Source organism: Pinus tabuliformis, chromosome J, assembly GCF_031772625.1.
Source record: "Pinus tabuliformis cultivar Carrire ecotype Pingquan chromosome J, CPIR1, whole genome shotgun sequence".
Classification (NCBI taxonomy): Eukaryota; Viridiplantae; Streptophyta; class Pinopsida; order Pinales; family Pinaceae; genus Pinus; species Pinus tabuliformis.
In genome coordinates, this window is record NC_142295.1 from 639,281,916 (window position 1) to 639,308,580 (window position 26,665).

A 26,665-nucleotide genomic window follows, 5' to 3' on the forward strand; every position below is an offset into this window, starting at 1 on the left:
AGAATCCACTTCACTTCCATCCAATTCTCTTTTCCTGGATTGTATATACCTACTTACAACTCCCACTGCATGTGCAATATTAGGTCTTGTGCATACCAATGCATACATTAAGCTTCCAATAGATGATGTGTATGGAACTTCACACATATAATCCATCTCTTACGGGGTCTTGGGACACATCTCCTTGTAACTTATTTTGAAATGGATAGCCAAAGGTGGACTAATTGTATTTTCATTCTTCATATTAAATATTTCCAACACCTTTTCTATGTACTCACTTTGAGACAATGTTAATTTGCAGTTTTTCCTGTCTCTAGTTATTCTCATACCAAGTATTTATTTTTTAGCACCCAAATCATTCATTACAAATGAATTTGCCAATTTTCCTTTGAGCACATTTATTTCTTGCACGTTAGACCCTGCAACAAGCATGTCATCTACATACAATAGCAATATAATATAATATAACTGCCATCATTTTTCTTTTTCAAATAAACACAATGGTCAGAGTGACATCTAATATAAACTTGTTCAGACATAAGCCTATCAAATTTTAGATACCACAACCTTAGGCTCTGTTTTAAGCCATACAAGCTCTTCTTCAATTTGCACACTAATTTCTCCTTCCCTTTGGCTTCAAACTCTTGTGGTTGTTTCACATATATTTCTTCCTCCAAATCCCCATGGAGAAAAGTTTTCTTTACATCTAACTTCTCAAGATACAAATCTTTTGTTACCACTATACTTAGAATAGTTCTAACTTCAGTCGTTTTAACATCAGGAGAAAAAAATTCATCAAAGTATATACCTTTCTTTTGTGCAAACCCCTTCACCACAAGTCTAGCCTTATACCTTTTTTTACCTCCATATTCTTCTTTCAACCTATAAACCCATTTATTCTGCAATATTATTTTACCTACAGGCTTGACTAAGTCCCAAGTCTGGTTATGGATCAAGGAAGTCCATCTCTTCTTCCATGGCTTGCTCCCACTTCTTCCTAGTTTCTACCTACATTATTTCTTCATATATTTTTGGTTCACCTGAATCAGTCAACAATACATAATATAATGAAAGACAGTATCGTTCCGGGAGTCTATTTATCTTGGTATATCTTATAACACCACTTTCAGGTGTTTGAGGTGCATGTTGTTGTTGTTGTGGCACTTTTACTTTTTTTATGATCTCATCAAGCACTGTTTATTTTTTGTTTTCATTTTCCTATTCCTTTCCGTGCATCTAATCCTTATACAAGAAATTTTCATTGAATATGACATATCTGCTCCTAACGATTTTCTAATTTTCATAACCATAAAAGCGATAACCAAAATCATTTACACCATATCGAATAAAGGTGCATATATTTGATTTTGCCTCAAGATTTTTTCTATTTTATTTATTGATATGGACAAAGGCTTCACAACTGAAAGACTTTAAAAAAGAGTAGTTTACCTTTTTACCTGTCCATACCTCCTTTGGAATACCACCATCCAAGGAACTTGAAAGACCTTTGTTTATTAGATAAACAGTAGTATCTAAAGCATCTAACCAAAATTGTAAGGGAAATATTGCATGCAATATCATGCACCTTGCAAGCTCCATGATTGTCCTGTTCATCCTTTCTGACACACCATTTTCCTGTGGTGTTCCAGGAACTTCTTCTCTCTGCAAATTCCATGCTCTAAAAAGTAGTTATCAAACTATTTGTTGCAATATTCACCTCCATTGTCTGATCTGAGACAATTCAATTTTTTTCCTATCTCATTCTCAACCAAATCTTTTCATTTCTTCAAAGTATCAAATATATCATATTTTTTCTGAATACAATAAATCTAGGTTTTCCTAGTTACATCATTAATAAAAGTAACATAATAGTGAGAACCATTGAGAGATGATAACTGAGCAGGTCCCCATACATTTGTATGCACAAACTCTAATTTTTCATTCTTCTTTTCTTTCCCAACTCTGATCAATTTGAATCTCTTCTGTTTTCCATAAACACAATTTTCACAGCAATCCAAATCAACATGCTTCAAACCTGGAAATAAATTTCTTGAGTGAAGAATTTGCATCCCCTTCTCACTCATGTGCCCGAGCCTATACTGCCACAATGTTTTATCTGCTCTTATGGAGGTTAATGCATTAAAATAATTATAAATACCATTACATAAATACAACGTATTAATGTTTTCTCCTTTTGCTATTACCAGGGCTCCTTTAGTGACCTTCCAGGTTTTATCTGTAAAAATAGTTACACAGCCTTCACCTCCCACTTCCTATTGAAATTAGATTTTTCTTCAGATATGTAACATGCCTTACCTCCTTCAATAGCCATTGGTTTTCATTATGTTGTTTTATAAAAACCTTACCCATTATAATGATTTTTACAAGGTTTATCATCACTCAAGAACCTATCGAAAATCTCCTTTAACATAGTCGTGGAAATGTTTCCTATCAGGTGTGGCATGGAATGAAGCCCTTGAATCTACCACCCAGAAATCAATAATATTTTCTGATGAAAGAATCAAAGCATATTGCAACACATCACCTATCACATTCGCTTCATGATTGTTCTCTTACTGTCCATATCCTTCTTTTCCCTTTTGAGATTTGTAGTCATTCTTCAAGTGTTATTTCTCCCCACATTTCCAGTAAAATATGCATGATTTGGATTTGGATCTGTCTTTTCTTGACTTAATATGATTTCCTAGGCTTCTTCCTCTTTTCATTTTTCTTCCCTTAGTCTTTACAGGCAAAGCATTACCTGATGTCTCATCGAAGCTTTTCTATCACATTTACTCAATAAGGATGGTACCAAAAACATCATCAAATTTTAAAGTACTAGATCCAGAGACAAAGTTACTAAAGGCCATAACTAAACCATTCCAACTTTATGGTAATGAGCATAGAAATAATAGATCCCTAACTTCATCATCAAAATTTACCCCTACAGAACTTAACTGACTAGTAACTGTATTATACTCATTTAAATGATTAGCAGTAGATCCACCTTCTGACATATTCATATTAAACAAATGCTTCATAAGGGATACCTTATTCAAGGCTAAGGGTTTTTCATATAGTTTCTCCAGGGCCCTCATTAGACCTTTCGTTGTTGTTTCCTTTGAAATATTCAAGCCTACTGACGCTGTCAAGCACAACCGTATTGTACCTAATTCTTTTATGTCAAGAATATCCCATTCTTTGTTTGCCATACTTGTTGGTTTCTTTGATTTCCACTCAATATTAGGTACAGATCTTTCTAATACGAATAATATTCCATCTGCATCTTCCACAGTTGGTAATTTTGGTCGTTGAATTTCTCAACCTTAAACCTACCATCTTCCTCCATTGCTCCCACTTGAACTAGCAACCTTTCTCTCCTACGAGTTTATCACCCAAATAAACCTTTGACACTAATACTAGTTGTTATAAATTAATTAATGGAGCAATGAAATACACAAAATATTGTGGAAACACAAATATAGAAATGCAAAGAATAAGAGAGACACAGATATACATGGTTCACCCAATTTGGGCTATGTCCACAAAGAAACAACCAATCCTTCCTTTTATATTATCCAACAAAATGAAGAGATACAACCTACAACAAATTTGTTGTAATTTACTCTTTTCTCTCACACAGTCTCCTCTCTCTTTCTAGATCAAATAATAACACACATCTATAATATAATTCTCTCATATAAACTGAGGGGTTGCCTTCTAGGGGAAAAAACCCTAAATTAAAGATAAATTCTACTGTTAGATCATCCTAATGAATGACCTAGATTGACTATGAAATTACAATATTTTAAAAGGCAAATTTTCATCTATTTTTAGCTCCAGGGGTGTTTCCCCTTGATCCCCATCCGAGGGGATCCAAACATGCACCACCTTCCCCTGGACCCCCCAAGCAGCAATAATGGGGGGGAAATACCCCCCACCCCCCCCCCCTCGTTGAGGATTGGGATCCAAACATGGTTGAAAAAATACCTGAGAATCAGGAAGATAATCAGCCTCCACATCCAACAGAGCCAACATCGAGTACAGAACGCATCTCAACACCATAAACATTGGGCGAACTTGAAGTGCTAACCATATCCCACTAGAACCAAACCCAATTATCTCAAGAACATGATACGGATAAAACCATTGAATACTGCCACATCATGAGACCAAAAGAACCACCCAGGGAGAAATAAAATCACCACCAAAATCCCAACCCAAGAGACTCCAATCCAAAAAACCTGAAATTTTCCTTAACAAAGAGCTCAAGTTCATGCATTTTCCCACTTGTCAAACATGAAATCATCTTTGTGCATTGAATAGTCACAATTGAACACCCCACACCATCCTTCCCAAGACGCAACCAACCATAGGCCATTGAAATTTGCATGATGGATATGGAGACCATTTAAAACCCACTTACAGAGAAAACTAAGGGATAACAGGGAAAAAAAACAACTTTTTTTAATAGTGGTCAATTAGTTGATATTTGCATTGATTTATGCACAGAATTCATCACTTATGCTAACTTGCATGGTAAACTAAATCTTAATTATATTTTTCATTAGTTTAATAATTGAATAATGATACCATTAATTTAGGATTTTCATCATATTTTCTTCCACTTGGTAGTTATTTACTTGATAATTTATTATCAGTAATTTGTTGCTTTCAAGATAGTTTTTGTCTTTTAAGCTTTTTATTTAATGACCTTTTGGATAGTAGTTTCCTTTTTCCATGCCACTTTTCAAATGATTTTCAAATATTTTGACATATTCCAAACCTATTCGAAGGAATGAAGTGTTGAGCGTATAGTTACAAGTCTAGCAATTTTTCTGGGATTGTATTGCTCTCATTCTTTCTTTGGAATGCCATTTCTGAGATTGATATTTCTCTTTGCACTGATTTCATACTTTGTTCTTAGATCTTAGATCATAGGCCATACTTTGCCTTTGTTGTGAGAGATATAGGAGCTACTTTTGTACCCCTACTTTGTAACTTATTTAGTACCATTGGCTTACTTTTGTTGCCAGTCATTGTACATTAGTAAAATTATGTTATCTTATCTTATCTCCACTTCTTGCTTGTGAATTCTTATCACCTTTGGAACTTGTTAATATTAGTTATGAAAAATATAGCCAAATTACGAGTAATGTTGTGTGGAAGGTACCTTACCCTAGATGACGCTGATTGGTTGGTAGATTTGGGTTTTGAAGATGACATACGAGGTTTTTGATCATTTCAAATCTCAAAGGAAAACTCTTCTATTCTCTGCAACTATGCCAAAGAAAATTCAAATTTTCACAAAAAGTGCTCTGGTGAAACCTGTGATGGTAAATGTAGGCAGGGCAAGTGCATAAAACTTGGATGTCATACAGGAGGTTGAGTATGTGAAACAAGAGGCAAATATTATTTATTTATTGGAGTGTTTGCAGAAAACTCACCCTCTTGTTCTCGTTTGTTGTGAGAACAAGGTAGATGTTGATGATATCCATGAATACCTTCTTTTGAAAGGTGTTGAAGCAGTGGAAATACATGGAAGGAAGGATCAGGAAGAAAGATAATATGTAATTTCATCCTTCAAAGCTTGCAAAAAGGATTTTTTGGTGGTGATAGATGTTGCTTCGAAGGGGCTGGATTTTCCTGACGTTTAGCATGTTTCCAATTATGATATGCCTCTAGAGATAGAGAACTATGTACACATGATTGGATGGATTGGAAGGTGTGGAAAAATTGGAATTGCAACCACCTTCATTAACAAGAACCAAAGTCAAACTACTCTTCTTAATCTCAAACATCTATTGAAAGAGTCAAAATAGAGGATAACACCATTTTTGGCAATGCTTGATGACCCTATGGAGAATGTTGAGGACATTGTTAGTGCCAATGGAGTGAAGGGTTGTGTTTACTATGGGAGGCTCACACATTGTATTGGAGAATGTCCAAAACTTGAAAATCAAAAGAGTATGGAAATTGCAGGTACAAGGCATGATTATTTTGGTTCAAGTGGATATGGTGGGGAAATTTGATATTTACATCTCATTTTACAGTTTTTTTTTCTTCAACGCGATCCCATTTTACAGTTATCCATTATAAAAACTATGGATGAACCTGCCATGTAGAATTAGGACTTGGTAAGGCTTAACTCCTAGGATTTTATTTAATGATATTCCATCATCCATTAAAGTGGACAAATATTGGTTTTATTTTTATTTGTGATTAACCATTCTTTGTAATTATATATTCACATGATGCACTTACGTGGGAATGATTATAAAGAAACTTATAATTCAAAAAAAATGAGATGATTTACGTAAGTATGTCCAACATAATCTTATAGAGGGATTCAATTGTTTGCTCTTTTCTAATAGTGGAAGCTTGACTGATCAAAGCACTAATTTGACTTCTTTTTTCAGAAAGAAAAGCTTTATATTATATTGAGGCAATATATACAAAATAGAATTGATGGATCTGTTGAAAGATCGTCTGAGAGAGAGATATTTAGAATAGTTCTGAAGGCTTGGTTCGCCTAAGAGAAAGACTGATGGTCATAATACATAAGCATCAAAGGATGAGAAAAATGCCAAAAGGAGATTGCCGTCAGAGACAACCATGATAATAGAGACAAAAATAAAACCACAGAGGGTCTGCTTCAGCGATTAGGAGAATAGAGAGCAGAGAAAAGAGATAGAACATATATGGAGGAGAGATTAGAGTCCTCAAAAAATTTTAAGTTCCTCCATTTCGAGAGGCTCCATATAGCGATGGGAAGGATTGGACGAAGGGCAGAATCCTGTCTTCCCCACCATGCATAGGCTGCATCAACAGAAATGAAGTTAAGATGCGGAAAGGAGAAAAGCAGTGCTAATTTATACCAGATTTGTTGGGCAACTGGACATTTGAAAAACAGATGAAAATTGGTTTCCTCATCTAGCTTGCAAAGGGTGCATCTACTGGGCCCATGCCAGGAGCACTTCCTTAAGGACTCCCATGTCAAATTTTTGTTGAAGAACACCAGCCAAGAGAATAAAGTCACTTTGAGGGGGCAGCCTAGATTCCACCAGAGTGCAGGAAAACACTGTCTATTCATTCTGATTGATTTTGAAATGAGGTCCAGATAAATGTCTTTGACATTTACTTGAGTGGAAGAGAGTGATAAGGACCAAACCAAATGGTCTTCGTCAACGGAGCGCACTATTCCACCCTGAAGGAGAGATTTATTGAGAATATTCCATTGAAGGGACAAAACCTAAGGAATGCCGATGTCGTGAGCGTCCATAAGCACGGGAGAAGGGCCTCTCCAATCCTTGATAACTTTATCCCATGAGAAAATGCCAGATCTGTGGAGGTGAAAAAGGATAGAAGAAGGAACATGAAGATTACCCTTGAAGCCTGCAAAGGAATCAATGCCAATGAGAATCTTCCGGCCTGTGAATATTTTCCATTTAAGGTTGCTGAGAAAATATCGCTGGATCCGCCTGAAGCTGAGCCAAATAGCAGACCCTTGCTGCGAACCAATGGAATCAAACCTGAACCAGAATTCTATGCCTCTGCCTTTTTGATATTTTTGGCGAATAATATCACTCCAGGGGTTGGTGCCAAAAATGCCCCTCCAGAGGGATTTGCAGAGAAGAGCAGTCCCAAAGAGCTTTATGTCCAGCAGGCCCCATCCGCCTAGCTTTTTTGGCAAAGTTAAGAATTTCAGCTTCGCAAGATGGATTTTTCGCCTCTCAGCTTTTGCTCCCCATATAAAATTGGCTGTAATTCTGTTGATGGCTTGAATGATGCGAGCCGGGAGAAGAAAAAGGTGGCCCCAGTAAACCGAAAGCTGCGACAATACCGATTTGACAAGCACAACCCTGTCGCCCAGAGAAAGGGATCTAAATTCCCACAGTGCGATTTTGCTGAAGAAGCGCTCAATAAGCCATCGCCAGTCCGACGTCCTGTAGGCCTTTGCTTTTAGGCGAAAACCAAGGTACTTGATTCCATCAGACAGAAGTCTGGATTCAATTCCAAGAAGCTGAGATATCCAAGAAATCAGAGTGTCATCAGAGCCATTGTGAAAGAGAATCGATTTGGCTTTATTGATGGCAAGGCCCGAGGCTTTATGAAAACGGTCCAAAATTGATTTTATGCACAGCCATGTTGCCTTGGATAGCATAGCAAATAAGAGTATATCGTCAACAAACAGGTTATGAGAGATATAGATATGCTTGCAGATCCTGACCGGAGAATATTCTTTTAACTCCACTGCATGGTTGATGTGAAGGCTCAAAGCATCAATGGCCAAGATAAAAAGGAGGGGCGACAGCGGGCATCCCTGCCGGAGGCCCCTTTCCGCCTGAAAGAAAGGAGAAGGCCATCCATTGATCAAAATAGCATAGTTGACATTTTCTATACAGCCCATAATCCAGCGAATGGCACCAGGATTCATCCCAATTTTGGCGAGGAGACATTGAAGATATCCCCAGTCTAAGACATCAAAAGCCTTCTGCAGGTCGATTTTCAGAATGGCTGCCTTGGAGTTGTGCACAGACATGGAGTGAAGACATTCTTGCGCACTGGCCACTGCATCATGGATATTTCGGCCCTTTAAAAAGGCATGTTGATTGTGTTAGTGTCAGTCTTTCCAGCCTTCCTCCAGTGATCAAATGTGCTCTTACAAAGTGGTTTCAGAGTGTCAAGGTCAAATTTTGTCATTTCAGTGAGTCTTCAAGCAAAATTTGGTCACTAGGCATTAGGTCTAGGCTTTGCCCAAATGTCAGTCCATGTCATCATTCAGCTGAGCCTATCATCATTCATAGGGTTGTCATTATCATGTCAGTGTCTAATGAGTCTTTTTACAACTTATTCATGCTTTAGTTGTGCCTAGGCAAGGTCATTTCCCTCTCCTAGGGTTTTGAAGGCAATTTCTCTTGGGCGGATAAATAATCAGCAAAACTCATATCCTGATGTTCATACACCTTCCCCTATCCTTAAAGTACCTTATAAAACACTTCCCATCCCTTAGATCCGCCAAATTCCTCATTTTTCCACAAACCCTAGTTTCTAGCTACAACCTGGCAATTTTCTAGGTTGGGCCTGTGTTTTGCCCTTTTGTACCCCTTCCCCTCGCTCAATTTCTACGATTCCACTTTCCCCTACTTCCTAACATCCCTCCCTATTCCCCAAAATTTCCCCAAGAATTTAGAAGCCCCCTATCCCCTTCATTTCGCTTCATTTCGACAAAATTCCTTGTTTCACACATCGGGACAAGTTTGACTCAAATGATGTTTCAGAGCAATCAAAGATGAATTTTGGAAAATTGAGAGAGGTTTTTGTCCAAAACATGCCAAATAAGAAAAACCACCTTCACTTTTTGCACAGGTGTCATTGTTTGAGAGAAATGTCAAGAATACCGTTGCCTCAGGAGAATCAAAGACACCTCTGAAGTGACCTTGGGAAAATCACGTTTTCTCCTAGCTTGGTTGGCCAAATGATTTTCTTGATGGGTAAAATGATAACTAGACACAAAGATCTTTCCAATGAGCTATCATGAGCTTAATTTGGGGTTGAGGAAGGCATTCAAAAGTTGACTGCAACAGCACTCTTCCTTGAGGCAGCCTCATTTGGCACTTTTTGACCAGTCTTGGGAGATTTGATTTTTGACAGGTCAAATCAACTCCAAATTGAAAAATTCCAGTTGGGTTGGAAATTAGACTCAAATAACTTTCCAACGAGCTATCCTGCGCCCAATTCCGACACCGGGAAGGCCTCCAAAAGCCTCCTGCAAGGTGCGCGACCCGTTGAGCCAGAGGTGCGCGACCCGTTGGGCAAGGTGCGCGACCCGTTGAGCTGTCTTGCTGCAAACTTCAAAAAATTGCCCAAACTTCCTCAAAATCATCAAATTTGTTCAAGATAGGCTCTTTACACATTTTTTTGGAGGTTGGTGATGGATGTAAGCCCTCATGCTATGATTTTAACCTCAAATCATGCAAATGAAAAGACTTATATGGCTGCTTGTTAATGTTTGTAAAATGCTAGGGTTTTGTGACTGTTTCAACTGATTTTGTCCCATTTGGTCCCTTCCCTCTTTTCCCCTTTCATTCACAGTCATGCGTTCATCTCTTTTCCCATATTATTTTATAAATCAAATGCAAACCCTACCCCTCTCCCAAAGCATTCAAAACCCTAATCTCCCTCCACCATATGCATGTGTAAACACTAAAAATTGTTGGTGAACATGTAAAAGGTTTTGTGCATATGTTTCCCTATCTTCCCCTGTAATTCATGTTTTCATATTCCCATATGTTTACTTTCATACATGTTTTCCCATATGCAGTGATCTTTGCAAATGATTTCCCAATATCCCTGATTATAAATATGTATTCCTATATGCATAATTGTTTGCAATTTTTCCTTAAATTCCCTGTTATATTCATATATTCCCAATTCCTTGTACAAAGGTCCCTCCCCTAACATTTCCCTCATGTCCTTGTCCCCTTGAAACAGCATAGAGTTCAGCGCTATGTGCAGTCAGAGACAGCAGTTCAATTTGTCCACTTTGCTCCTAAACCATGTCAGAAACCGAAACTTATGAGCAAAGTGATGACCATTCATCATCTACAGAGGTTGAGGTACAGAGGAGGCCTCATAAGGGTGGAAAGGGTGGTCATCATAGGTTATTGGGCAAGGATGCATGTCTGCAAGGCTAAAATGAAAGTTTTTCAAAGGAGGTTGACCGAAGGCACTAAAACGGAGAAGGAGGCCAAATCCACTCCGCATCTTGGTCGAGGCTTCTCTCACTCATCATGACACCCACTAGCCTCTTCACAGCACCAAGTACAAAATTTTTTGGAAGTTTTGGCTCATTTTTGGCATTTTTGGGCAATTTACAGGTTTTGGCTTCTCAACGGGTCTCACCCCCGGTGAGACCCTTTGTCATCGTAGCTCCGTTTTGCGGAAACTCAGCATTGATGGATTTGTCATGCAAAGTTACATATGCCCATGCATTACCTTGAGTTTTCATGGAGTTTTGAGCCTCCAAAAGGTCAAAATACAGTCAAATTTTGACTTTCTGCCCCTTTTTTGAGCTGCAGAAGTAGTCTTGGGTGAATTGACTTTTGACTAGGCAAATGACCTCCAAATCCAAAAATTCTGGTTGGGTTGGAAAGTAGACTCAGAGACCTTTCCATCGAGCTATCTTGCACCTCATTCTGACACCGGGAAGGCCTCCAAACAGGGCTCCAAAGTGCGCGACCCGTTGAGCTGGATGTGCGCGACCCGTTGAGGGAACTTTGCCAGATTTGACCAGTTCAGCCCAGAATTTGCAGTTTAGCTCCAGTTTGACTTGCTGAGGTCGATGGTGGTCCTTTTGACTGTACTTGTGGCACTTTTTGGGTACTTTTACTCTTGTTTTACTCTTCTAGAAGTTTCTCTCATGTAAAAGGGTAAATTTGACTGTATGAACTGGTTTCCAAGTTTTTAGAGGCAAGTTGTTTTGACTGCCTATTTTGTAGTGCTTAGTTTAGGAGTTGTTCAAACAGCTCCTAGGATAGTGAGCTCGACCCCTAGAGGTGGGAAAGAGGTTAGATCATCTATATTATGTACTTTCATGATCATTTTCATGGTTGGACTCTTGAGGGAGGAGCTATCATTGTATATTTCACTTGTATCTCTGCAATTTTTGGCCAAGGAAGACCAGGGTTTTGCAGTCATCATTGGGATTCTTGTGGACTCATGTGTTGATGGTGTGTTTCTACATGTTATTGTAAGCTTTTTTATGTGATTCATTTCCTTTCTGTACTGCTGCATATTAAACAAATGAAGTGATAAAGTTAGAATTCATGCTAGCCATGCTCTGCTTTTAAATTTGTTTAATTTCTATGTTTTCTGCTGTCTAAAGAGAATTCAAATCCATTTTTTGCTCTCTCTAGCCCTCTCATCTTTCTTCTAAATCATCCCTTTCAGCTAAAGACATCAATACAGGTTCCTACCTTGCCCCAAAGACCCCCCTGCAGAAACTGTGTCCAATCCCCGCACCCTAAATTGCAGTTCCTCAATTTGCCACCAAAAACCCCAAAAACCCCCAAATCAACCTTCAAATCAGTTTACTAGCCTAATATCAGTGTTACCGTGTTGGTCATCTCATCCCATTGAAGATCCACCGAGATTGACCGGAGAGAGCCTTCTCCTGCCCCGTAGGGCTAGCTACGAGGCTGAATGGTTTGATGTAGCTTTGAGGTTTGCCTTTTCAGCCTGAGGTGAAATTTCAAGTGCTAACAGATTGGAAGAGAGATATAATGCCAGAGTGCTTTTAATCCTAGTTGCAATGATTTTTGTGATAATCTTGAAGGAAATGTTGCAGAGAGAGATAGGGCGGAAATCCAGGAAGGATTCAGGCTCGTCCTTCTTAGGGATAAGAGCAATAAGAGTGGACGAAAGATGGTTGTGAATGTTGCCTGAGAGTCTGGATCCCTCCACCATACCAAGCAAGTCATCTTTAAAGAGGTCAAAAAAATGGATGAGAAAATCTATTGACCATCCATCAGGCCCCGGGGCCTTGTCCTTTTTGAAAGATTTCATGGCCATGAGGAGCTCGTTTTCATCAACAGGGCGGAACAATGCCTCATTCTTTTCTTGATCATACATCACTGGCATCAGGTCGATTCCCCATCTTATATCGCTGAAACTACTTTCATTTGATCTGCTATAATTTGACTTCATCAATTACATTCTTACAGAGGGATTCAATTGTTTGCTCTTTTCTAATAGTGGAACCTTGACTGATCAAAGCACTAATTTGACTTCTCAATTACATAGTTTTTGTGGCTTGCAAATAAAGTATTCTCGAGCAAATGATACATTCCATTTTGTTTGATATCTTAGTCAATTGACATCGCTTTTTTTTGTTTGTCCTTTTTATCGTTCCGAAACCATTTCAATTCCAGAATTGTAACTCTGCGAGATGCATCCAGAACTTATTTTATTATGGAAGTGTAGGCCAATGCAACTATGTTGTACTCTGATTGGGTGCTTGGGTTCTTATTCCTATGATACCTTTGTACATCAATACTCCCATATTTGGTTTATGAGTGTGGACAAACTACTCAGTACCTAAAATTGTTCTTTTACTTGCCAACAAATTAAATTGTAAATCAAAATCCATTGATATATTTATCTATATATATTAACAAATATCACGATTTTGTAGTGTATTTGTGTTAGCCTGCAAGTGTGCCCACCATTGTTTTGCATTTTTGGCAGGGTGTTGTTTGAGCATGGACACAATGGAACCTTCGATGAATGAAGGGTCCAGTTATTGCTGATATATGGAATTTTAGGGATTTTCATTATCAGCTTCATAATCCTTCTGACTAAAAGGAATAATCACGAGGACAAGACTCAATTTAAAAGTTTCTGTTGCGTCTTCACATTTATTCTCAAAGGTAATGCCATGGGTTTCATAGCAGAAAAAATTTCAGAAGTATTCATGATCTTTGATATATGTGTGGATGCTATATATTATATTCGGGAGTGTTTATTCACAATGTCCTGGAGCTTTTGGATTAATTTTGCGAGAAACACATAATATGTTTATTTTTATACTGAAACTTGGGACTGTGAGTGAGACTACAACTACTAAAAAATCACAATCCTTCTATGCCCAGGTCCTGATATCACTTCCTTCTAGCTTCTGACAAGGGATTAGCTCATCCTAGTTTATGATGTTAACACGTGAGTTTTCATTTTGAAGTTTTGTTAGATATCTAACTAATTATACAAAGTGAGTAGACAATTTTTTTTGGTTACAGAGGAATCGGCAACTGGAGCAGCCTTGCCTGGGAACTAGGCCTGCCCTTCTTCACAGCTCCAGGACTGCCCCTCTCCACAGCTCGAGGTTAGTCCAGAGGAATTGAACTCGTGACCCCCTCTCCACAGCTCAGGGTTAGTCCGGAGGAATTGAACTCGTAACCTTCAGTACAAAGCCCACCTTTCCAAGGAACTTCACCGCATTGTGATTACCAACTCCCCAAACCCATGGCGCTGAGTAGACAATTACTTTTTTTGTAAGATTACCATTCAATACAGTTTTTTTTTTTAAGAATCCCTTGGCTATGAATTAGAGAATTACATTTGATTATTCCTTTATTTGTTTTAAACAGTGTTGTCACTTATCACGATATTATTGAAATTATTACGATAGTTTCGCTAAAACCATCCCTAGTGATAATATTGCTAGCATGTACCATGATAATTTTTTTTTTAAATTAATGTGATAATTTGGAAATTATAATTTTCTTTGTTATTATCACATTATAATCAAATTTTGGTACTATAACTCTATTTTTTAAAAGTTAGGGATTGGACTTTGATGATATTATCACATACACTAGTAGTTAATAGTAATATTAAATTTTTAAACATAAACGGAGAAGTTTACTTATATTTTTAACATTACTATTAATTGTTTTTCGTTGTTTGAGAGTGGTTCTAACTTCATTGAATATCATATGGAGAAAGTAGAATCTCGGGTCCCATTCAAAATTCAGTGGATCTGACCATTTTCAGGGTTTTAGGATTGGTAGGATTAAATATTTCTACTAGATTTTATGATGTATGAGGGTAAGGAACTGACATTTAATCAAGAGAACCAATCCCTCTATGTACCTCGATGTTGGTGGCATTGGTTGTTGAAATCCTTTGTCATGATCGCCCTAGTAAACTCAAGTGAAATCATTGATTAGGCATGTTGAGCTTTTTCTATCATATTTTTAATGCTTAGAGGGTGATATTGATAATGAGAATCCCAATGTCGGCAATGGTTCTGATGTTAAGTAGCTATTGCTTGTAGCATAAACTTTTTTTTACTCTAGATGTCATTTAAAGTGTTTTTGTTGATGTATTTTTATCCAAAGATGGATTGCATTTGATACCCTTTGCATATTTTTCTGTAATGATTTGTGTTCATATGGATGCACATGAATTTTATGTTCATTTCTAAATTTGAATCTTTTATGTATTTTTGTTGAAAAATACAACAAGAAAGTCTCAATTCGATTTTGTCTTGGTCAAATTCAAAAAATTTGAATTTCCACATCAGTAAACAACTTGGATGCAGTTAACTTGTGTGACATGGCTCTTGTCACCCAGTTAGCTCAATAAATTCGAGTTAGAGGAGTTGGAGTTTAGTTAAGAATGTGTGATTGCTAATTTGTAGCAATCAAGGTCAGTTATTTCAAACTGTTTTCAGTTAAACTAGTTCTAACTATTGGAGGAACTACTGGAAGGTCAGTTGTGTAGTGAGATAGCAGTCTAACTCAATGACAATCCAATTAACTAATCAATTAGCGCAAAATAGCTAGTGTGTGCAAAGAATTCAAGTTCCCGAGTTGTGGGCGAGATTCTAGGGCAATGTAACATCAGTTGTAGACTAGTCTTAAGTGTACAGATGTTGCATGCAGTCAGTTGATCAACCTAGGGAATTGCATAAGAATTTTGGAGGAAATTCCTAAATAATAGGGGCCTAATTCCCTCAAGAATTTGACAAGTATATGGGGGCTCAAGAAGAGGAAGAAATTGACTAAGTTTGGGACAGAGCTTCTTAGTGCGCAGAGAGATAGGTTATGCACTTGCTGGTTGAGCTCAGATTGAGCTAACAATTGTAATACATCTATATTCGTCATATTAATGCAAGTAGGCATAAGGGGTTTTTAGCAAATTACTTTCCCCTAGAAAAATATTGTGCATGTGTGTTGTTTCTTATTGCATGTTTTTGATTGATGTTATAAATTGTGAATTGAACTCCATAGAGTAGTAGAGTAGGATTGTGTCTTGTGATTTAGATTAAAATTTCATGAGCATATATAATTTTACACCACAATTTCTACATCGTATCAGAGAAGGATTTACATAAGAAAAGGAATTTCTAAGTTGTTTCTCAAGAGGTTCAAATTTGCAGTTCAGTGTAGCAAGATCTCTTCAGAGTTGGGAAAATGACCTTCAACAGGCTGAGACTAGAGTATGCCTTAGAAGGAAACTCTAATTTCATTGCATGGAAGGATCTCATGGAAGCAGTGTTGCATGACAATGGATTGCTGGAATATATCAAGAGAGACATTGCCAAACCACAAGCATCTAATGCACAAAACCTAGCCCAATGGAAGAAATATGTAGCCAAAGCGAGGAGAATAATATTGGAGGGAGTACGTGAGTACATTGTCTAAAATATCCATGGGAAAGAAAATGCTTTCACAATGTGGAAGGCACTGATAGAGCTGTTCAAAATAACAGTGACCACAGGAAACTGACACTCAAGGATAAACTTTGAAATATCAAGATGCAAAAGAATAACATTATCCCGCAGTATCTGAGAAGATGTACATAAGTTCTTGATGAACTTGGTGGGGTTGGTGTTAATGTTGCACAAGATGACTTGGTAAGCCAGTCTCTTCTTGGCCTTCCCAAAAGTTGGCATAGCTACCAAGACTTGGTGAATGAGAGGGATAAATTACCAAATTAGGAATGCTTATGGTCTGATTTGGTATAAGTGGAGATAAGTGGAATATCAGAGATGGAATTTCATCCAAGGACGAGGATGAATAAAATTTTGCATTGGTTGGAAAGGGAAAGAAGGGAAAAGGGAAGAAATCTCAAACCAAACTAGAATCCAGCTAAGGGGGCAACAAGAAATACTTGTCCAAAATAAAATGCTTCAACTGTCATGAATTTAGGCACTATTCCATGAAGTGTTCACACAAAAAGTTGAGCAAGAAGAACTCAGGAGGAGCAGTAGATGAATCTTTGGCTTCACAGTTTGAGCTAGACTTCACCCTTATCACATGCATGACCAACATTGTGATGGGGAGCATGTGGTACTTGGACATCAGTTCCTCATTCCACATGATAGGGTGTAGAGATTTTTTTAGTGACCTGGAGGAGAAAGATCTCAATATGCATATTGAGTTGGGGGATGATGAATGGTACATCGCAACTGAGATTGGTACAGTTACCTTTTAGGGGGAGTCAAGATCCCCTCTTCACATTAAAGATGACATGTTTGTTCTAGGCTTAAAGAAGAATCTCATCTTTGTAGCAGTTTTGGAAGACCGTGGTTATGATGTGATCTTCAACAAAGGGAAAGTATTCATGAGACACATAGCCATTGGAAGGTGAAGCATATCGAGGTTAGTGTGATGAACTTGTACAAGTTGGATGTGGAAGATGTGTTGCATTAAGCAGTAAGGTAGAGAAAGCGTAGAGTTGTGATGTCAGCCAACTTTGGCACAGGATATTGGGCCATTTGCATCATGGTGCCCTGAAAATTATGTAGCAAATAACCATTGGCCTCCCTAAAGGAGCAATTGAGAAGAAAAATGTTTTTAAATGTTGTACTTTGGGGAAGTATGCAAAATCCACATTCCATAATCGGGAAAGCAAAGCACATGTAGTCCTAGAAAGAGTCTGCTTTGATGTTTGTGGACCCTTCTTGACAGCCTCCACTGCCAGACATAATTATTTTGTAATTTTTATTGATGACTTCTCAAGGAAGTATTGGATATTTTTTATGCGGAAGAAGGATGAGACATTCTAAAAGTTTGTAGAATTCAAGGCACTAGTTGAGAAAGAAGTCGACAAGAAGGTGAAGGCTCTAAGGAGCGATTATGGAGGTGAGTATGTTGTGAATGAATTCAAGAACTTATGTGTGAAAGAAGACATTCATAAAGAGTTGGCAGCATCTCACAACTCACAGCATAATGGGATGGTTGAGAGGAAGAATCATAGCATTGTGGGAGTATGTTATGAAACCAGCTCACAAAAAGATAGAAAAGAGAGATCCACGCCTTAGAATTTAGCCTCTTCGAGGGGGCAACCTCCTTTACAATACATAAATGAACAATTCTTGGATGATACAAATAACAAAACCTCCTTTCTATATATAGGAGTCTAAGGAGTCACAATATAATCCAGCCGACCTAACAATAATAATATAAAGCCACAAAAATAACAATAGAGGGATTCTATGGGGCACATAAATAACAATATGGGGGTAATAGGGGCACAACAATATAAATAGGGGGTATAACTACAATAGTAATGGGGTAATCACTAGTATTATAGGGACCCAACATGCCCCTCTCCTTCAAAAAAGTGTTGTCCTCAACGCTTGAGCAGTTCTGGATACTTCTGCATAAAATTCTCATCCTCCCATGTGGAATCTTCAGCGGATAAGTTCTTCCACTTGATAAGATACTCTGAAATTGATCGATTTCGTAGCTGTCGAGTTCTTGTTTCTGTGATTGCTTCCGGTTCCAATATAATTTTTCCTTCCTCGTCAAGTTCTGGCAATATTGTTTGAATTGGGAGCTTGTCACCTATAACCTTCTTTAAACATGAAACATGGAAAACTGGGTGCAATCGAGAAGCTGCAGGAAGCTCCAATTTGTATGCCATAGTACCAATCTTTTCCAACACCTTGTACGGACCATAATACTTTGGTGATAATTTATTATCCTTCTTAGCTTGCTTTAGGGACATTTGCTTATATGGTTGTAGCCGTAGGAATACCCAATCACCTACATCAAAACTTCTTTCACTGCGATGTTGATCTGCCTGTTGTTTCATTCTATTTTGTGCCAACACGAGGTTATCCTTTAAGAGTTGGAGGACTTGTTGTTGATGTTCGATGTGATGTTCCACTGCCTGAACCTTAGAATTTTCTCTTAAATATGATGTGATGGATGGTGGTTGATACCCATAAAGTGCCATAAATGGGGTCATTTTTGTTGTTGTATGGAAGGAAGTGTTATACCACCATTCAGCCAGAGGCAACCATTTGACCCATTGTGTCTGTTTATCAGATACAAAGCAACGAAGATATCCTTCCAAACATTTGTTTACTATCTCAGTTTGCCCATCAGATTGAGGATGATAAGATGAGCTATGAGCTAACTGAGTACCAAGACAAGAAAATAATTCTGTCCAAAAATTTCCAGTGAAAATGGGATCTCTGTCACTTACAATAATCTTTGGGTTTCCATGTAGCTTTTGAACTGTTTCCATAAATGCAGTAGAAACTGTACTGGCTTTAAATGGATGTGATAATGCACAAAAGTGTGCATACTTGGTAAGTCTGTCAACTACCACCATGATGACACTCTTTCCCTCAGACTTGGGTAAACCTGTGATAAAATCCATTGAAACCTCCTCCCAACGTTGGCTTGGAATGGATAAAGGTTGTAATAGACCTGGTGTCTTAATTGTTTCAACTTTATTTTTCTGGCAAACCAAACATTCCGCCACAAACTTTTGAATATCTGATTTAAGGCCATCCCAAAAAAATTCCTTCTTAACCCTGTGGTAAGTTTTTAAAAATCCTGAGTGCCCTCCTAAGGGAGAAGTGTGCAATTCCATAAGAATCTTTTGTTTTAGCTGGGAATTCTTACAGAGGTATAAGCGATCTTTGTACCATAACGAATCATTTTGCCAGCTAAATGTATCAGAAGTACTGGAATCTTGTTGTAGCTTTTGAATAAGTGCCCACACTTCTTCGTCATTCTTCCATTCCTCCCTTGCTTCGTTTATCCAATCTGGTTGGATAATAGAAATGGCACACAACAATGCTTCCACATCCTCATCCTTTCTTGAGAGTGCATCTGCCACCACATTTTGCTTCCCTTTTTTGTAGATGATTTCAAAGTCATAACCCAACATCTTTGTGACCCACTTTTGTTGCTCTTCAGAGGATAATCTTTGTTCTAAAAAGTATTTAAGGCTATCATGATCCGTTTTTACCTTGAAGTGTCTTCCCATTAGGTAGGGTCGCCATTTCTTAAGTGCATGGAGTATTGCCAACATTTCCTTCTCATAAATAGCTTTGCTTAAAAACTTTCCCTTGATTGGACGACTTTCAAAAGCAATGGGTCTTTCATCTTGCATTAGAACAGCACCAATTCCATTTCCTGAAGCATCACATTCCACAATAAAGGTTTTTGTGAAGTCCGGTGTAGCTAAGACCGGTGCTTGGCACATTGCCTCTTTAAGATGTTCAAAGGCCTTTGTTGCTTCCGGAGTCCATGAAAATGAATCTTTCTTCAATAATGTTGTTAGAGGTGCTGCTATTCTCCCATAATTCTTAACAAACTTGCGATAATACCCTGTCAACCCAAGAAATCCTCGCAGATGCTTTATGGATGTGGGGATTTTCCATTCCTTAATGGCTTTAATTTTGCTAGGGTCTACCTTAACTCCTTCATGAGATACAATATGACCCAAATATTCCACCTCCTGGACTCCAAAGAAACATTTGGATCTTTTTGCATATAATTGTTTCTCCTCCAATAGTTGTAGCACCCTGTCAACATGTTCAACATGATCCTTCCAAGACTTGTTGTAGATTAGTATATCATCAAAAAATACTAACACAAATTTTCTAAGGAATGGTTTGAAAATTGAATTCATCAAACCTTGAAATGTTGAAGGTGCATTGGTAAGGCCAAAAGGCATGACCAAAAATTCATAATGACCCTCATGAGTTCTAAATGCCGTTTTCGGAATGTCTTCAATCTTCATTCTGATTTGATGATATCCCGAACGAAGATCCAACTTGGTGAAGTAAATTGATCCATGCAATTCATCCAGTAATTCATCAATAACAGGAATGGGGAACTTATCTTTAATAGTGAGCTTGTTGAGCTCCCTATAATCTGGACACATGCGCCATGATCCATCCTTCTTGTGCACCAATACTACTGGAGCTGAGAAAGAACTTTGACTCGGTTGAATTATACCAGCCTCTAGCATTTCTGCAACCATACGTTCAATTTCACTTTTTTGGACATATGGATATCTGTACGGCCTGATGTTTGGAGGAACACTTCCTGGAATCAGATGAATAGCATGATCATGATCACGCATAGGTGGGAGACCTTTGGGAGTCTCAAATACCTTGGAATGATTGTCCAGGACTTTTTGGAGATCTGGAGAAATAGATGATTCCAATGTGGAAACATCTAGCGAACATAATTGTGCAATTACACCTCTTTGCTCCTTTTTTAGAAGCTTTGTCATGCCATTAGAGCTGATTATCTTTCCTGGTTTCCCTGCAATACCCCTTAATTCAACTTCCTTTCCTTCCACAGAAAATTTCATGAAAAGTTCTTGAAAATTAAAAGCTATTGTACCCAAGGATTGTAGCCATTGGACTCCTAGTACAACATCAGCACCTCCCATTGGAATGGAAAGCATTGGGCTAGTCAATACATATTCTCCCATGGATAGCTTGATATTATGGCACTTTCCAGAACAATTTATTGTTCCTCCATTTGCAATCATCACTTGACACTCTGGTGCTGGATATAGGAAGCAATTCAATTCTTTTGCTACCCTACAATGAATAAAATTGTGGGTGCTTCCTGAATCAATCAACACTATTACCTTTTTCTTCTTGATTTGTCCTTCTATCTTGATGGTTTGAGGAGTGGTAATTCCCGCCAATGCATTACAAGATATGGTCGGATTTATTTGTTCTTCATCTAGGCTTTGTTCCTGGAATATATCCTCTTCTTTTGACCTTTCTTGCTCCTTTTCTTCTTCCTCTTCACAATCTATGTAGAATAATTTCTTCTCAGCACACTTATGACCTTTTGTGTATTTGCTATCACAATTGTAACAAAGCCCTTTTGCTCTTTTTTCTTCCAATTGTTGTGGTGTCAACCTTGTAGGTTGTGGAAGACTATGGGCAACAACACTTCCTTCTTTATAGTTGTGAATGGTATGCTTCCTAGTTGCCATAATTTTGCTTTCCATTTTTCTTGCTAACCTGAATGCCTTCTCTAATGAATCAGGTTCCCAAAGGCGCACATCATGTTGGATATTATCCTTTAAAGACCCTATGAACACATCAATCCTATGCTCCTCTGGAATATCTTTTACCCTTATGTTCAATTTTTGGAACTCCTCAATGTGCTCCATTATTGAACCCTTTTGTTTGAGACTTATCAATTGGCTAAAAAAAGTGTTGCTTTTTGTATCCTCATAATGTGCTATCAATTCTTCCGTAAAAATTGCCCAAGTGATAAATTGTTTACGAGAACAAAGCCATTGATACCATACAAACTGATTTGGTTCCAAATATAAAGTTGCCATACGTACCTTTTGTGTGTTTTGCACATTATTGAGATCGAAGAATTGCTCCATCTGTAATATCCATGTGGCGGGATCCTTGCCATCAAACTTCCTCATATCGATTTTTGGAACATGGTGAGTCTTCGATCCAACATTAGAGTCTATGGAATCATGATTAACATTTCTTTTGTTCTCATCATGAGTTTCCTTTACTACCTTTTCACCATTAGTGACCCTTTCTTGTAGCAACTTCTTCAATTCTTCCATGTCTGTCTTCAAATCTATCTTCAAATTTGCCATCGAATCCTCCATCTTAGCTTCCATGCCCTTTATCTTAGATTCCACGCCATTTACCTTAGCTTCTGTTAGCTTTTGTGAGCGTGACATTTGTTGCACTTGTTCTTGTAATTTTGATATATCATGTAGCATTTCTTCCTCTTCTTCATGAGTCATGCTAGAGCTTTCAGGTTCCTTACTAGGTGTTTGCATTTTCTTTCCTCGGGGCATCAGTTACCGATAATAATGCTTTACTATGCCCTTTGAATTCCGTTAAACCAAGCTTACACAAAAATTAAAAAAAAAAACTACACACCTTTTTTCACTTTATAGAAGCCTGATATTGAATCTGATGTATCTCTGTAATTTGGATCATCCAATTCTGAAATTGCTACCTATAGTAGCCTTCTGCGTCCTCTTTCCAATGCCACAAGTCTGAGCCAAATTGGATTCTCCAAGGAAGAGTTATGTGAAATCTCCCACAGTGACTTGCTTTTAGACTGGTTCAGTAGAGCGAACTTGTACGACGTGCCACGAGTCACTGTTTCGAACTTTGGATCTACAAAACACCTAAAAGAAACTACAGTCCGTCTTCTTTCTGCACATTTTTACGAAACTTCAATCCGATCCTCAGAGAGAAAGTTATGAGGATTTTCCCCAGGTCACCTGTTTTGAATGTAATTCAGGAGTCTGCAAAAAGACCAACTTCCTCAGATCATATCTCCGAAACTATCGTGCGAAAATCTCTGAAATTTGGACCCAAGGTTCAGCACCAATTCTTCTCAAATGGGTTTTTTTTGCGACTTCTGAAACGTCACAGAAAAAAAGTTATAGCGAAAATGTCACGATGACCTGTTTGGAGCAGCGAAACCCTAGAATCCAAAGCTCTGATACCAAATGTTATGAAACCAGCTCACAAAAAGATAGAAAAGAGAGATCCACGCCTTAGAATTCAGCCTCTTCGAGGGGGCAACCTCCTTTACATTACATAAATGAACAATTCTTGGATGATACAAATGACAAAACCTCCTTTCTATATATAAGAGTCTAAGGAGTCACAATATAATCCAGCCGACCTAACAATAATAATATAAAGCCACAAAAATAACAATAGAGGGATTCTATGGGGCACAGAAATAACAATATGGGGGTAATAGGGGCACAACAATATAAATAGGGGGTATAACTACAATAGTAATGGGGTAATCACTAGTATTATAGGGACCCAACAGAGTAGCAAGAGATATGTTACATGACTAAGGCCTACCACTACATTTGTGGGAAGAGGCATGTAACACAACAATATACTTGTGGATGTGGACTCCTCATCAGATTCTTGGTATGATTACGCCGAAAGAGGATTTCTCGGGGAGAAAGCCAAATGTGTCTCACTTTATAATTTTTGGAGCCCTTGTTTACTACAATGTCTCCAAAGATTCTAGGAAGAATCTTGAGCTGATAGTAGAGTTGGGAGTTTTTGTGTGTTACATGGAAACTCAACACAACTACTATGTGTACTTACCATCCCTCAGAATGACAGTTGTGTGAAGGGATGTAAGATAAGAAGAAATTGATGTGGTGCTCTCTTGAGAGGGAGATTCAGATCCCACCAAAAGAGGAGCTTTTAGCTCCAAAGGAGAAGCCTCAAGAAGTTTTGGAGTAGCCACAAATAGAGGAGAAGAGAGTGGAGACATCCACTCAAGAAGAACCATCCAGAGAAGGGATAAAAATATCCGAGGAAGTTGATATATTAGTGTAGGATACGAGGGAGAATGTGGGAGATCCTTCAAATTTGTGCAAGAAAAGGAGTTCATCTGAGAGGTACATTGGCTACATGACTATAATGACTGAGCTTGTAGAGACTGATCCATCCTATTTTGAGGAAGTAGTTGAGAAACCTATTTGGGTTGATGCAATGGTGGAAGAGTATGAATCCATTGTAAATATCATTGTTTGGGAAGTGGTCCCAAGATCAACAAATAAATCAGTTATGGGTTTGAGATGGATATTTAAGGTTAAGAATGCAATAAACAAAATCATAGAGAAATATAAGGCTAGATTTGTGGCCAAAGGATTCTCTCAAGTTGAGAGAATTGACTATAAGGAAACCTCCACTCTTGTAGCAAGGTATTCATCCATTAGATCAATTCTAGCACTAGCTCTACAAATGGGGTAGAAGATCCACCAGATGGATGTAAAACCAACATTTCTCAATGGGATTATTGAGGAGGAGGTGTACATCAAGCAACCATAAAGTTTTGAGACATTTAATTGAGAGTTTCATTTGTGCAGACTCAAGCGAATATTGTACGGTGTTAAATAGGCACCCCCGGCTTGGTGCACCAGGATTGACAATTATCTCACTATTTTGGGCTTCACCAAAAGTGAAGTGGATGCGAACCTCTATCTATCTTGGTAGAAGGTAAATTTCTTATTATTTTCTTATATGTTGATGTTTTAATTTTAACTGGTGATGAACATCTTATCAAATCTCTCAAGGGAATTTGAAATGAAAGACATGGATCTCATGCACTACTTCCTCGGATTTGAAGTATGGCAAGGCGATGGCGAATTGTTTTTATCTCAAGGAAAGTACACAAATGAGATACAAAAAACATTATGCATGGAGAGTTCTAAACCCATGGAGATACCTCTAGCAACCAATTAGAGGAAGGAGGATGTCAATTCAGGTGAAGAAGTGGATGCTACCATTTATCAAAAGCTAGTGGGTTCACTAATGTATCATGTGAACACATGATTAGATATGTGCTATGCAATCAACCAATTGAGCCAAGCTATGGTTAGGCCAACCAAATTATATTGGAAGGCAGTGAAGCATGTTTTATGGTACCTCAAAGGCACTACCTAGTTTGGATTATGGTACAAATGGAAAGAGGGAGTGAAGTTGTGTGGATTCACAGATGTAGATTGGGCAGGGATTCCATCTAACTGAAAGAGTACATTAGATGGAATTTTTAGTGTTGGGTTAGTAGCAGTTCCTGATACAGTAGGGAGCAAATATTTGTGGTGCTCATCTCAACAGAATCAAAATACATTACTACAAGTCAAGCAGCGTGTGAGGTGATTTGGATGAGAAAGATACTTGTGGGACTATTTGGTCAGATGATGGATCCAACTGTGATCTATTGTGATAATCAGAGTTGCATCAAGCTCTCTAAGAATTTGGTATTTCACGATCAATCCAAGCATATAGATATCTGGTATCACCATTTACGAGACTGTGCAGAGGTGGATAATGTTGCTACAATACATTTCAACAAAGGAACAAGATGCTGAAATTTTGATAAAGGCTTTTTCAAGAGGGAAGTTCGAGTTCCAAAGGTGCAAGATATGGGTCGTTGATAATCTATTTCTTGCTAAGAGGGAGTGTTGAAAAATGAAATAAGAAAGTCTCAATTTGATTTTGCCTTGGTCAAATTGAGAAAATTCAAATTTCCACATCAACAGATAACTTAGATGCAGTTAAATTGTGTGACATGGCTCTTTTCACCCAGTTATCTCAATAAATTCAAGTTAGAGGAGTTGGAGTTCAATTAAGCATGTGTGATTACTAATTTATAGCAATCAAGGTCAGTGATTTCAAGTTGTTTTCAATTAAACTAGTTCTGGCTGTTGGAGGAACTAGTGGAAGGTCAGTTGTGTAGTGGGACAACAGTCTAACTCAGTGATTATCTAGTTAACTGATCAAATGGCCCAAAATAAATATTTTATACAAATAATTCAAGTTCCCCAACTGTGGTAAATATTCCAAGGTGATATAATATCAGTTGTATACTAGTCTTGAGTGTACAAGTGTTGCATGCACTCAGATGATCAACCTTGGGAATTGTGTAAGCAATTTGAAGGAAATTCCTAAATAATAGGGGCCTAATTCCCTCAAGAATTTTGCAAGGAAATAGGGGCTCAAGCAGAGGCATAAATCGACTAAGAGAGATAGGTTATGCATTTGCAACTTGAGCTTAAATTGAGCTAGCAATTGTAATACATCTCTATTCATCATATTAATGCAAGTAGGAATAAGGGGTTTTTAGCATATTGCTTTCCCCTGGAAAAATATTGTGCATGTGTGTTGTTTCTTATTGCATGTCTATGATTAATGTTCTAAATTGTGAATTGAATTCCGCAGATAAATAGAGTAGGATTGTGTCTTGTGATTTAGATTAAAATAACATGAGTAGTTACAATTCTACACCATTGTTTCTACTTTCTGTTGAATCAACCAAATCTTTTGGTATAGTTATGATAACATTGTTGAGGATGT

The 26,665-nt window shown here is 37.9% G+C and overlaps 1 pseudogene; it reads left to right on the top strand.

The window, feature by feature from the left end:
- The first annotated feature begins 5,128 nt into the window (after positions 1–5,128).
- On the top strand, positions 5,129–6,032 carry LOC149228554 (DEAD-box ATP-dependent RNA helicase 35 pseudogene; annotated as a pseudogene).
- Positions 6,033–26,665: the final 20,633 nt, after the last annotated feature.